The sequence below is a fragment of the Juglans regia genome, chromosome 2, assembly GCF_001411555.2.
Source record: "Juglans regia cultivar Chandler chromosome 2, Walnut 2.0, whole genome shotgun sequence".
Taxonomy (NCBI): Eukaryota; Viridiplantae; Streptophyta; class Magnoliopsida; order Fagales; family Juglandaceae; genus Juglans; species Juglans regia.
Window position 1 is genome coordinate 4,967,934 of NC_049902.1, and position 13,745 is coordinate 4,981,678.

Here is a 13,745-nt window from a genome sequence, read left to right on the forward strand (position 1 = left end):
TAATACATGTAGTGACATTAATTTGCTAAACACTCAGTTGTGATCATATAAGAAAAGAGTTTGAATTTAAAAATATGATATAGTAGTTCATTCAATGTAGGATTGACAGTGATTGAAACTGTGTAGGGGACTTCAATCAATGATGATTTTAAATTGAAATAAATTTCTAATGATCGGTCTTTAAATTCTAAAAGGAGTTTAACTTGTTCAATAATAATAAATGAGATTTAATTTAGTTATTGGGCCTAATTAAAACTCCTAATCAATTTCAATAATTTATCTCTTGTGGGTTTATCCAATATGGCCCATTAAATATAATTTATGCCCAATAAAAATTATCAATATTCCGACCTTATAATTATTGAGTTGAGTTATTACAATCCCCCTCCCCCTCCCCCTCCCCCTCGCAGACTCCTTCTCTTCCTAATTTTCTCTTTCTCTTGCAGTTGCCGTCCTTTACTCCTCATCATCCTCCTCCTCTCCAAGTTTACGAGATTTTTTCTTTTTTTTTACTAGCTAGTTTAAGTTTATATTGGTTGTTTCCAATTCAAATCATTGGATATATAAATTGTGTTGTGGATTGTTTATGTGATTTTGTTTAATTTTTGTGTTATTTGATTTTTTATCCTTCTTCATTTCGATTGTGGAGCTGTGGGACGATGGACGGGGAGGTGAACTGACCAGGGGCTCGCCCCCACACTACGGCACATGGACGAGGGCCCCGCCCCTGAAATACGATGGCAGATTTTGGGGACAAAAACCACCCCAATGGAAGTGGAGTGCGGGAAGGGGACAACCTCGCCCCGTAGGATGTGAGTAGTACTCTTAATTTTGATTTTAAGAAAAAAAAGAGATTATTTTAATGATGTATTTTCTATGTTGTACGAATGACAAGACCACAAACTATGGTTCTAATACCAATATCCAAAGACGACAAAAGGCTGTTCTCTTCTTGCTAAAGGTCAAATAGACCAGCGAGGAAACCAATCAAATGTATTATATAGCTAGGAACAATAGTATTCTATAGAGAGAGAGCTTATACAAATTGATATATATATATATATATATATATATTTTTATAGAGGAATATATTTATAATGAAGTTCTTCGTTAGATTTTCTCTTCAATTTTATTTTTTATTAAAAATTATGGTGGATATAATATATAGTATTCATGTAGACATGACCCCATTGACAATTAAGAGCTGGCTGCATCAAGGCCTATCCTCTTACAACCATTTTATTAATTATTCCAACACAAATAAAACAATATCTAGTTGGGAGCTCTTGTGGAAATTGGCTTTCCAATAAAATATTAGTAAAAGGAGACAAATCCAGATCATTGCACATTCATTTAGGGCAGGTTTGGGGTCAAAAACAAAACACAAAATTCTAATCTCATCTCATCTCATCATTACACCTTTTTCAAATCTCCATACAAAATATAATAAACAATTCAACTTTTTCAAATCCCAATACACATTTTTCAAATTCCAAAACAATAATAATATTAAAACTTAATATTTTAAACTTTAAAACAAAACACAAAATATAATAACTTAATAACTTAATAGTTATTATATTTTGGTTCCCTTCATTTCCAAGATCCAACGCATTGACTTCGATTAAAATATTTAATTTTTAATTGTGCAGTTTATATATAGCATAATATACATACACTATATATTAATTAATGCTGTAAGATGACATGATCATCATGATCCAGCAGTGTGACAATTTGTAAATTTCATAATATTGTTTCCTTTTGATCAATGCAACTACGTACGTACCAGCTGCTAGGTCGTGGAGTTAAGTACGTTCTACCTGCTGTACTTCTGATCAATGTGTTCCATAAGTTTGAATATGTTAATTTTCTTTCTATTTGCCATATATACATATATATAATGAAAATTGATAAATAAAAAATAGATTTAAAAAAAGTGAAAATTCCATCGTGAGCGTGATCCCTAGTATATATCACTATAAGAAAATTATTTATTTGTGACCAGTTAATTCCAGTAAAATAATTATTTACAACTAAAATGAGTCTATTTTGATCATAAATAATCTTTTCACCGCAATTAAATGATCCCAAAAATTCGATTTTCTTGTAGTGTATATATGTTATACGTAGTGCAGTACTGCAATATTATTATGACTGGATTGGATTTGAATTAAGTTTCCTAATTACTAGCTACAACCTCTAACAAATATATATATATATATATATATATATAATATAATAATAAAGAACTTCTTTTATTTTGGAATAATATAATATATTATGATATTTAAATATCTACATTGTGGACTAAGATATTGGCGCTTATAATATATAATGCAATATCACAAGCAAGAACAAAAGTACAGATCATAATTGACCTATATATATATATATATAACACGTATAAAATTACTTTAAACAAACTAGATCATCAAGCTTGGTAACGTGTTTGCCAAGTGCATTTTAGTTACATATAGAAAAATTCTACTCAGCATTCCTATACTGCACATATGTTTTTATTTTTTTCTCTCAATAAGTGCATGTGCGGTGTAATATGGCTGATGAGTAGAATAATTCATAAATATACTCACTCTTTCTCCTTGGAAGTCTCTTGCACTAGAGGAGGAAAGCTCCGGCCTCTCTCCTCCTCATTGAACCTAGACTCGACTAGTCATATATTTTCGTGGTCGGATTTATATAACTATGTTAATTCAATTTCAAGCCTCGACCACCGTTGGTTTATCAACTGCTGCAAAAGCATTGACAAAACCTCCAGCATGTTTGACCCACGCATCTATGTATAACCAGAGCGCGCTAGCTCTTACTTCTATTGATAATCATGAGGTGAGAAAATGAGTCTTTCCTTATGTCAATCCATCACAGTATATATTAATTCCCAACAACAATATTACAACCCCTTGATTTATTTGAGATATTCATGATCAGTGGAGACCGCGGGTTCGTGGCATATTGTCGCATATGCTTATTTGTACTATTCATGTCCAATGGCCAACAAGTTAGGTATGCATAGATGTGTCATACATGTATGAAAGCAATGGTTAAGTTTGAAATTCGTCTTTGTTCTTTTATAATATTAACTATATTGATCAAATCAATTAATTGAGTTCACATTTATATATCATAAATTAATGCCAATACAAAACTTTAGTACGACGCACTCTAATCTTCAGATCTTCAATATACAAAGAGAAATGATATTTACATTTCTAAGTTGTGCAAGCAATATTATTTTTTAAAAAAATGGATAAACTTATATGAAAAAATTATTTTTTTAATAGTGGACCTTACTTTTTAAAAAAAAAAAAAAAAAAGAGTGCGTTAGACTTGTACAGTACCATAGAACTATATTTAGCATTACTCAAAAAAAAAAAAAAATGAAGATCAAACTCAAAGAAAGATATAAGAAAGTCACAGCATGGTTTTGAAAAAGAAGAAGAAGATATATGTATTAAGTTTCATAATTCTTTTTTAGGCCAAAGTTTCTAGCTTTAAAAAATTGACGATTTTCTTTTTAGGAGTTGGAACCAAATTTATTTTTTTGAAATCCAAAATACATACATACATACATACATATAAATATATATATATATATAAAGATTAATCTTGTATATAAAGTATGGATTTGTGTTTAAGATCAGTTTTTGTGTGTTACGAGAGTCATTTTAAATGTTGAAAGGTAGGCAGGCAATATATGGAGAAACTTTTAGAGGGGCCAAGAGGATGGAAATTTCAGAATTTTAAAGTCCAAAGAGAGAAAGAGTCCAATACATGTGTAAAAGGGGAATCTTTTAATGTACAAAGAATAAATTAATTAGGTCAAAACCTCATCGCGCGGTTAGTACGTACTCCCTGATCACCAACTTGCAGTTACATCCCTTTGAATTTGACAAAAACGTTGAAAACTGAAAGGTCACGGCGCCCACCCTGATCATGATCACATGGGGCGCCTCATGTGTTCTATATATATATACCAAAGCAAAATTTTACGTAAATGGCGGAGACCTGCTGACTCTTTCACCCTTTTAATTCTTATAAAACAACTCTTATTTTTCTAACTGATCGATCAATATTAGGGCTTCTACTGTATTTTCAAAGCCTAGTGGAACAGAAACGTGGTGCAGCACGGTGCCAATAATCCGCGTACGTACGTCAAGTGTTGGATTAGTTTAATTTGGAGCTGGCCTGTCTCTGTAGAAATAGTTCCAGTCTGATCTGGACATACTGATCATCTGATTTTTCAATTCCATGAATGAATGCATGCACGACATCGATCGTCCTGATCAAAACTCGAGGTCAATGACAGTAAAAGACGATTATTTCTTCTATATATATTTGGATAAATCGATCAGATCATGCGATGAAATGACCACTAAGAATATTCTTGTTCTTGATAAGGTACGTACGTAGGTGTGCGCGCGGCCATGTACACGATCATGATCTTGCCCAAACGATCGACCAAGCTAGTGATCCATTAATAAGCTAGCTAGCTCGTGTTTGCATTAATACACATGACATGCATGCAGATCATCATGTTTTGAGCCTACCTACCCGCTCTACAGTACAGACTTTTTTTATCTGCAAAAGATTATTTTCGAGTTGTGAGCCTTCTTTGATCTAGAGTTATGCTGGTTCTACAAGAAAAACATGTATTTATGATATTTTTTTCAATAAAAAAGATTATTTACGACGAAAATATATTCATTTTAACTGAAAATAACTGATTGCTGAAACTAATTAATTGCAAATAAACAGTTTTTTAGAACTGTGCAATGATATTTTATATACTAATTAAGAGGGATGATATTTGAGCTAGCATGCCTATTTGGAGTTCATACATCCTATGATCTATTTTCTTCTTTGTAGTACCCCGGCCATATCCATTAATATTGTCCAACATCATTATCATGATCATCGAGTAACGCGCGTTATCTGTTCAACAAAAAAAAAAAAAGTTTTCCGAAAATTTTAAATTACTCTTTGAATTATGCAGTTTGCTTTGTCTTTTTATGGGTACATGGAGTTATAATTATAGATATGGGTGTGTGCGCATGCGCGTGAATAAAAGTCTTGGCGAAAGGCCGTCAAGTTTTTGCTAATTTGCATGAAAGGTATGCATTGATCCTTAATTAAGAAAGTTTATAAAAAGCTATGTATATAAATTCATGTGTGGATTTTGTACTTTTCTGCATGCAGTTGTCTTCCTTTTTATGGTAAAGTACCGATCGATATGTCGGTACGTAAGTGTATTTTGTCAACATTTGAGTGCGCGCTCATGATATCTCTCGACCTAGCTAGCCTGGAAAATATCAATGACTTTTAACTTTCATGTGGTCAATCAAACTATATATAATTAAGAATTTTCCATTAATTTCATTACTCCCGGTATTATTTCCTATATTAAATTACAATATTATCCGTTGTCATCACCTAACTCAAAGATGTGACTATTTTAAGAAATATAAACGATTAAGACATGCAAGCACTTCTTTTCTTAATTTCTTTCCTTTTTCTTTGAATTATAGCGTTATTAATTATTACTAGCTACTACCATTATTACCATGCACCATATAATTATATATTGAGAGTATATAAATCCTGATCTCCTCAAGGACATTTGTTGTGAAACTCCATTGATAAAGCTGGTAATTAATGGTAATTTATGGGATCTTATCACATTGTTTAGGAAGAAAAATTTATTGCTCTGAAAGGAAAAATTCTTACTCTTTAATTTTATTTTAATTTGGTATTTTTGGATGTCAATTATGATGTGGCATACTACTTATGGTATACTTTTTGTTCAAGATGTTATCGATTGTGCATTTTTTACTGATCGATGGTAGTCATAAGAGATTAAAACAGAGATTGCAGAGAATAATGTTGTATTTCTCAACAAATTGTTTATAGGTGTATGTATGAGTAATTATATATAGAGTATGCTCGCAAAATGAATCCCATGATTTGTGAGAATATTAATTTTACGAAATTGACTTTCCATTTATGCATGTATAGACAAGCTATATGGAATTTGTAGGATTATCTGATGTGGCTGAAGTTAGGGATCCAGCTAAAATTCTGGGATATTTACATCCTTGTGTTGAAGTCATGGGATCTATGTTAACATCCCCCCTCAAGCTCATGGGGAGGGCACGAATCAGGAACTTGTCACGCAAAGGAATAAATTGAGCTGAGGAGAGAGCTTTGGTGAAAATGCCAGCCAGCTGAGCATGAGTGGAGATGTGCTTGACGATAACAACTTTACAAAGCACCTTCTCACAGATGAAGTGATAATTCACTTCAATGTGTTTCATGTGAGCATGGAATGAGAGAGAAAGAGAGAGTTATCACTCCAAATGGTAGGGGGTGAGTTGATGGAGATGCGAAGTTCGTGAAGCAACATTCAAATCCAATAAAGCTCAGCAATGAGAAGAACCATGGATTGGTATTCAGATTCTATGATGGAGCGAGAAACAATAGATTGTTTCTTAGCACTCCATGATATTAAGCAGGGGCCAAGGAACATAGCATAGCCAGTAGTCGAGCGATGATCATCAATACTCCCTAGCCAGTCTGCATCACAGAACCAAGTTAAGTGTAAAGAGCCAAAACAAAGGTAGAGACCATGATGGAGGGCGCCCTTGAGGTATCTAAGCACACACTTGGTAGCGAAGGGTGGTTAAGGGCTTGTGCATAAACTGGTAGAGTTGGTTCACAGAGAAGGCTATGTCAGGTTGAGACAAGGTATAATACTGCAGTGCACCCACAACTTGGCGATATGAGGTGGGATCTTTAAGAGGTTCACCAATAGAGATAGTTAGCTTGTCACTAGAGGAGAGTAGAGTTGGGCATGATTTTGCTCTTGCCATCTTGGATCGATGAAGTAATTCAATGATATACCTTGTCTGAGATAAGAATAAACTTGAGGAGACCCGGGAGACTTGTATGCCAAGGAAATAATGAATGGGACCCAAATCCTTGATTGCAAATTCAGCCTGTAAAGAGGTTATGAGCTGACTGATAAAGGAAGCATGAGTACCTGTTACAATAATATCATCAACATATATAAAGAGGTAGACATGAATAGATCCATGATGATATACGAATAAAGAGTAGTCCACTTGGGACTCCAAGAACCTGAGATGAAGAAGGCAACTCGAGAGTTTGGTAAACCAAGCTCTTGGGACTTGTTTGAGGCCATATATGGCCTTTTGGAGATGATAGACATGATCTGGAAAGGAGGGGTCTTTGAAGCCCATAGGTTCTTTTATGTAAACCTCTTCTTGAAGAGTGCCATGCAAGAAGGTATTTGACACATCAAGCTGTTGAATTTTCCAGCCAAAATGCACTGCAAGATAGATAACAATTCGAATGGTGGAAGGCTTGATTACATGGCTAAAGGTCTTGGTATAATCAAGCCCATCTTTACGTTGAAACCCTTTAGCAACCAGCCTAGCCTTAAACCTTTCCACAGTCCCATCGGTTCTATATATGTTTAAGTTTGAATACCCACTTATTCTTGATCACATTTTTGTCCTGATGTCTAGGACATAGTTGCCAAGTGTGATTAGTTTGCAAAGCTCCAAATTCTTCTTGCATTGCCCTCAATCATTCTTGGTGCTTTGTTGCTTGGGAGAAGAAGTGAGGTTCCAAGGGATGATTAGTGGAATAATAGACATGATAATCAGGGAGAAGCTTAGGTTGTCTAAACCCACTCCTAGTTCTGGTAAGCATGGGTGAAGTATTGGAGGAGGAGTAGGTGGGGAAGGGTCAGCATGTGGGTTTAAAGGACTAGAAGGAAGAGGTGAGGAAGTAGGAGGGGAAGCAGGGCTTTAAGCCACACTTCGAGTAACATTCGGAGCAAAGGAAGGAACTGAAATGCAAGTGATAGAATCAAGGGGTGAGATGGTAGGTAAGGCTGGACTAGAAGGAGAGGCTGAGGAAGACTTGGATAAAAGCGTACTGTCTTGAGTAGGGAAAATGGTTTCATCAAACACCACATGCTGAGAGACAAAAACACGATGAGAAGAAGTATCAAAACATCGATAGCCTTTAGAGTCAGGACTGTAGCCAAGAAAAATATACTTTTTCAACATGAAGAGGAGTTTATGGTGCTGATATGGTCAGAGGTGAGGAAAGCAAGCACACTTGAAAACCGTAAGAGCATCTACATTGGATTAGGCAAAGTTTGGCTAATATATTACTTTTTAGCTTTTGGCTAATCACTCAAAACTTGCACTCCATATTGAATTAGTCATCTCACTCTCTATAATAATAAAATATTATTATTTTTTTTATCTATTTTTCAATGCATTTTTTTAATACTCTTTTATTCTTATTTTCATTTTTATAATCTCCAACAATCTATACATCAAAATACATAAAATCCATATATCAACATAAATAACTTCATTTTCAAGCTCAAAACATTAAAATATATACAAATTCAATTTCTGTGGTGAGAGAATAAAAAATAAAATATCAAATGACTGAGCTACAGTGGTTCAACATATGTAGCTAAAAGTCTGGACGGCCGAACAATGCCTAAGCAGATACCAACCACTTTTACTTCATTTTGGTCATTTTTTGAATTTCACTTGCATATGACTAAGCCAATGTGAGTGCTCTAAGATATGAATAATCAAAATCTTTGTGGAGTAACTTTTGATATGGGGATTGAAACTGTAGTACCTTTGTAGGCACTCTAATAATGAGATCTATGACTCTGTTGAAAGCATCAACCCATTATTGAGAAGGTAGGTGTGAGTGTGCCAAAGTGCAAGCCCCATTTCCACAAGATGTTTATGCTTGCATTCAACAAGTCCATTTTATTCTGGTGTCTATGGGCAAGAAAGTCTGTGAAGAATACCGTGAGAGACCAGAAAGTGGCGAAATTATTTTGACATAAACTCTCCTCCACCATAACTTTGAAAGGATTTGATCGTAGTGGACAAAAAATCTTCAGCCAAACATTTGAATTTGACAAAACAAGTGAATGTTTCAAATTTGTGGTGCATGGGATACATCCAAGAGAATCGAGTATGGTCATCAATGAAAATCACATAATACTCGTAATCACTCAATGAAGTGACAAGGGATGTCCATAAATCAGAATGTATCAAATCAAGAGGGGTAATAGATACAAGTTTGAAGAATGGAAATGAAGGCTTTTACATTTGGCCATTTGATAGGGTTCACAAAATGAACCATAGTCTATTTTTCCTTTTATTGGAAGATTGAGTTTATTCTTCAAAATGTTCAGCAAATTGGCATATGGATGACCTAATCGAAAGAGCCATAAAGAAGAAGCAGAAATTCCTAAAGTGGTTTTGTAAATTCGAGCTTTATTGGAAGATGCTGGAAATTGATTTGGATAAAGACCATTTTTACTTGGTCCTTGTAAAAGAATATGGCCCAAAACGTTGTCCTTCACAACAAAGAATTTGGAAGTCATCATAAACCAACAATTATTTTCAGAAGAAAATTTTTGAATAGATAAGAGATTGGCAGTAGAAGATGGGCCTTATATCATTTCCACCTTGATAAGGTTCATGAAGCACCAGGTTTTCCAAGTTTGCAGTTATGTGAACGTTGGCTCCACTGTCAGTCAACTAGGTTTGGTCTCCTTGTTTGGAATTGGGTTGAGCACCCATGGCAGCAAGTTGGTATGGGGGATGCCGACCTTGGTAGGAGTTTTCCAATCTATGAAAGCAATCCAAGGCTTGGTGTCCATTTTTACCACAAATTTGACAAGGTTCTCAGTTGGTGTTAGATGTGTAACTACCAAAATTGGAGGAAGGTTGAGAAGTAGAATTTATGGAGGGTGAAGAAGCAGGTTTTCCCTAAAAGGACTGTTGGGAGGAGTTGCCCTTTGAGGACCATTGGGAAAATTTCTTATTTTTAAAACCACTGGGTTTTTGCTTGTTAGTATACAAAACAAATAAGTCATTCTCAGACTTAGGAGAGGAACGAGAATGGGAAAGGAGTAGTTCATGGTTCAGTAATTCAGATTGAAAACCACCGAAAGAAAATGCACTTCTTTGGATGCAAAAGAATAAGAAGTGATGAAGGAATGAAAATTGGGGTTGAGACCACTGATGATGTAAGATATAAGATCTTCATCATCAAGAGGTTTAGCAACAACAATCAACTAATTCGAGAGGATCTTGGTAGATTGCAAGTAGTCAGTGCACGTCTGGGAACCTCGACTGAGGGTTTGCAATTGTCTCTTGAGATGACTGATTCTGGATCTAGATTGAGAGGCAAAACAAGAAGCCAGATGATCTCAGACTTGTTTAATTGTATCAAGTCCAAACACTGAAGACAAGACATTATCAGTTAAAGTAGAATTGAACCAACTTAATAAATATTGGTCCTTTTTGTGCCAGAGGTTGAATTCAGGAGTGACAGTAGTGGTTTGTTGTCCTTGTTCATTAAGAATAAATTGAGTAGGACAAGGTTCAGAACCATCAATGTTTCAAATGAGATCATGGATATGGAGGATGGGCAAAATTTGAGAAACCCATAACAGGTAATTCGAGGCATCAAGTTTAATAGATACCAAATGAACCAGAAGCTAACTGATACCATATAAAAGATTAGAACAGAGATTGTAGAGAATAATGTTGTATTTCTCAACAAATTGTTTACATGCATGATGTGTGAGTGCTAGCAAAATGAATCTCATGATTTGTGAGAATATTAATTTTACAAAGTTGACTTTCCATTATGCTTGTATAGACAGGGTGTATGGAATCTATATTATCATCTGAGATGGCTGAAGATAGGGATCTTGTTGAAGTTTTGGGATATTTACGTTCTTGTGTTGAAGTCATGGGATCTATGTTAACTGCAATTAGGTCTCACATTAGTATTTATTACCATATAATTAATGAAAATTGGATGGATCATCTTAAAATTAGGTATGTATCAACATCTCTTTACACGCGGGACAGCCACAACCTCCATAAATACATCTAAACTCATCTTAACATCCAAACACATGATCTAAACTTATGTTAGGTGAGCCCCACAAAACTCACTTCACCATCTCAACTCACTACTATTTATAAAGAACTCAACTCATCTCAACTTAGCTCAACATCCAAACGCAATCTTAATGGATGAATTTACCTCAAAAAAGGCGCTCATAAGTTTAATACTTCCCTTCCTTAATTTCAAGGGTTTTTCTAATAAAATTAAAATAAGTTCTTCTGCATACAACCGCGGTGGGAAACCACGGTACAATCGGCTAATGACACGTCAAAGAACATATTAAAAAAAAATAAAGAAGAAGAAAACGGACGAAAGTAAATAGACAAAAGGAGAAAAACCAACAGATCCCCAAACTTTATTAGGAGAAAAAGCATAGCAGAGGGGTGTCTTCTACAACTTAGATCTGGTTGTCTTCATGGGTAGGAGAAAAAGCAGAGATTGCTTGTCCATCTTCGGTCTCAGATATGCCAGATCAAAAAATAAAGAGTGATTCTTCCAAATCAAAATGGACTAACAAAATAAAGGGATTTCGTCCCATCTACCTCTCGGTTGTGCTTGAGTACCTCGTTGCTGAAGTTTGTTTCCTTTCATTTTGGTCTCTGCTTGTGTCTCCACTTGTGCCCATATCTATGCCTTAAGTAAACAAATAAGCTTTCGAAATGATGGGTCGGTTGTGGATTTGGGGAAAGTTTGGTTTGATTTTGAATGATGGACTGGTTTGATTGTGTCTTTGTGTGTAAGAGAAAAAGTAGAGAGAGTAGTCATCGGCGTGGGTAGGAGAAAAGAAGCAGATAGAGGTTTGTAGAAACTGAAGCAGAGAGAGGTCTGTGCGAGTCGTCGTGGGTAGGAGAAATTTGGACAGCTGCAGATTTGCTTTCCGGGATGCATCTCATCTAGATCTGTAAAATAAATGCCTCATTCACATATACTTACACCATTACAGTGAATACTAGAATCCCCACCAAATGATGTACAACATAATCAGGTACAGCAAGAGAAGCGCCAAGGTCTACCTGCAAATAAAAAAAAAAAAAGGAAAGAGAAAAGGAATAATGTAGATAGCACACAAATACTCATTTTGAAAAGGATACTATCCACACGAGTATGGAGCTGTTTTTTACTGCGCCAAAAAACCCGATTATAGTTCTGAAGTTACGGAAAACAGAAACGTGAATGTGAATGTTTAGAGAATAAAGTGTAGGGAAAAGAACTGAAGTATGTGAATGTATCAGCATCCATTAACAAAGAAAGAAAAAATTATATGATAGAGATAAAAGCACCAAGTCCTAAAACAGGGAAAGTGAGAGACCTTCAATTTATGATAGCTGCAGATAACATGAGTGCTCATCCATATTCCAAAAATTATGACAGCTATAGATAAAAGATGTACACTGATCAGTTCTAGAGAAAGGAGATAATGGGTAGATCGTAGACGAAGACGACGAGATGAGATGAGACAAGACGTTTAGATAAATTAAATTAGACGGTGCCGTTTCATTTATGCCACGTGTATCGCGATTCCCCCGCGCTTCCCCCCAGCCGATTGCATCTAGCATTTTTCAATTAAAATATAGAGTTGTCATGATCCTCTGATTGATATCTAGCTAGAGAGGTCTATGTTTAGGTGGTTTTCCTTGCTTTTAATTAACATAGACAACATTGATATTGATCTTTAGATTTAATTGAGGGTTTGGATCCTAGTTTACCCTCAAGAAAAGATATTCCCACGCACATGATAGGCTCACCGACGTGGATCAGTACGTGACCGACAATTAATTACTGCTATAATGCTATATATAATTAATATATACAAATATAAATAAATATATATATAGAAAAAGAAAAAATTAATTATGATCTAATTATATATACATATATATACATATATATACATATGGAATTAGATATCGTCTTCGGCCCTTCGTAGCGGGTGGATGCATTTCTTCGTAATAATTTCAAACAAGTGGCAAATTCAGCAAAAGATCACCCAACAAATTGTCTCTTGTCTTCACGTGATATCTATCATGCTTTACTCTAGAGTACTGTAATTGGGGCACTCGAATATTAATGCATGGGCGAATCATGATGAGCTACATAGGAAAGTACGGCCATTCCTAGCTATTTCCTGAACCCATGGGCCATATTCTTTGACCTCAAACTTTTCATTTCGCTTGTGGCTAATATATCTTGACCTCAATCTTCTTACTATAAAATCCAAGTACGTACCTCATCTCAGATTCTCAACTCATCTCAACTCATTATTATAATTTTTTTAAATTTTAACATAAAATATAATAAATAATTCAACTTTTTCAAATCTCAAAATAATAATAATATTAAAAAATAATATTCTAATAATATTTTATCATCTCAACTCAACTCAACTTAATTCACTTCAACATCCAAACACAACCTAAAGAACATGAACTCGGGTCACCGGCGGTAACACGATGTTGGCAAAACTTTGACCGTGAACCAATGCCCTTGTGACTTTTGTAATCCTACGAAACTTCAACGACTGTTCGTATATAGCATTGCGTGCTGTCCGAGCATTGCGGCTTAAAGCTAGCCCTCATCTCTTTCCTTCTCTCTGACATGTTATCTCAAACGTTGACGTTGAATTCTTCTATTTTTGTTTAAACTATATTAAAAAAATTACGAATATGATGTAATTTCTTCGAGTGCAATTGGCCAGTTTAGGCTGTTGACATTTTGCCATGTCTGCGTTGGAT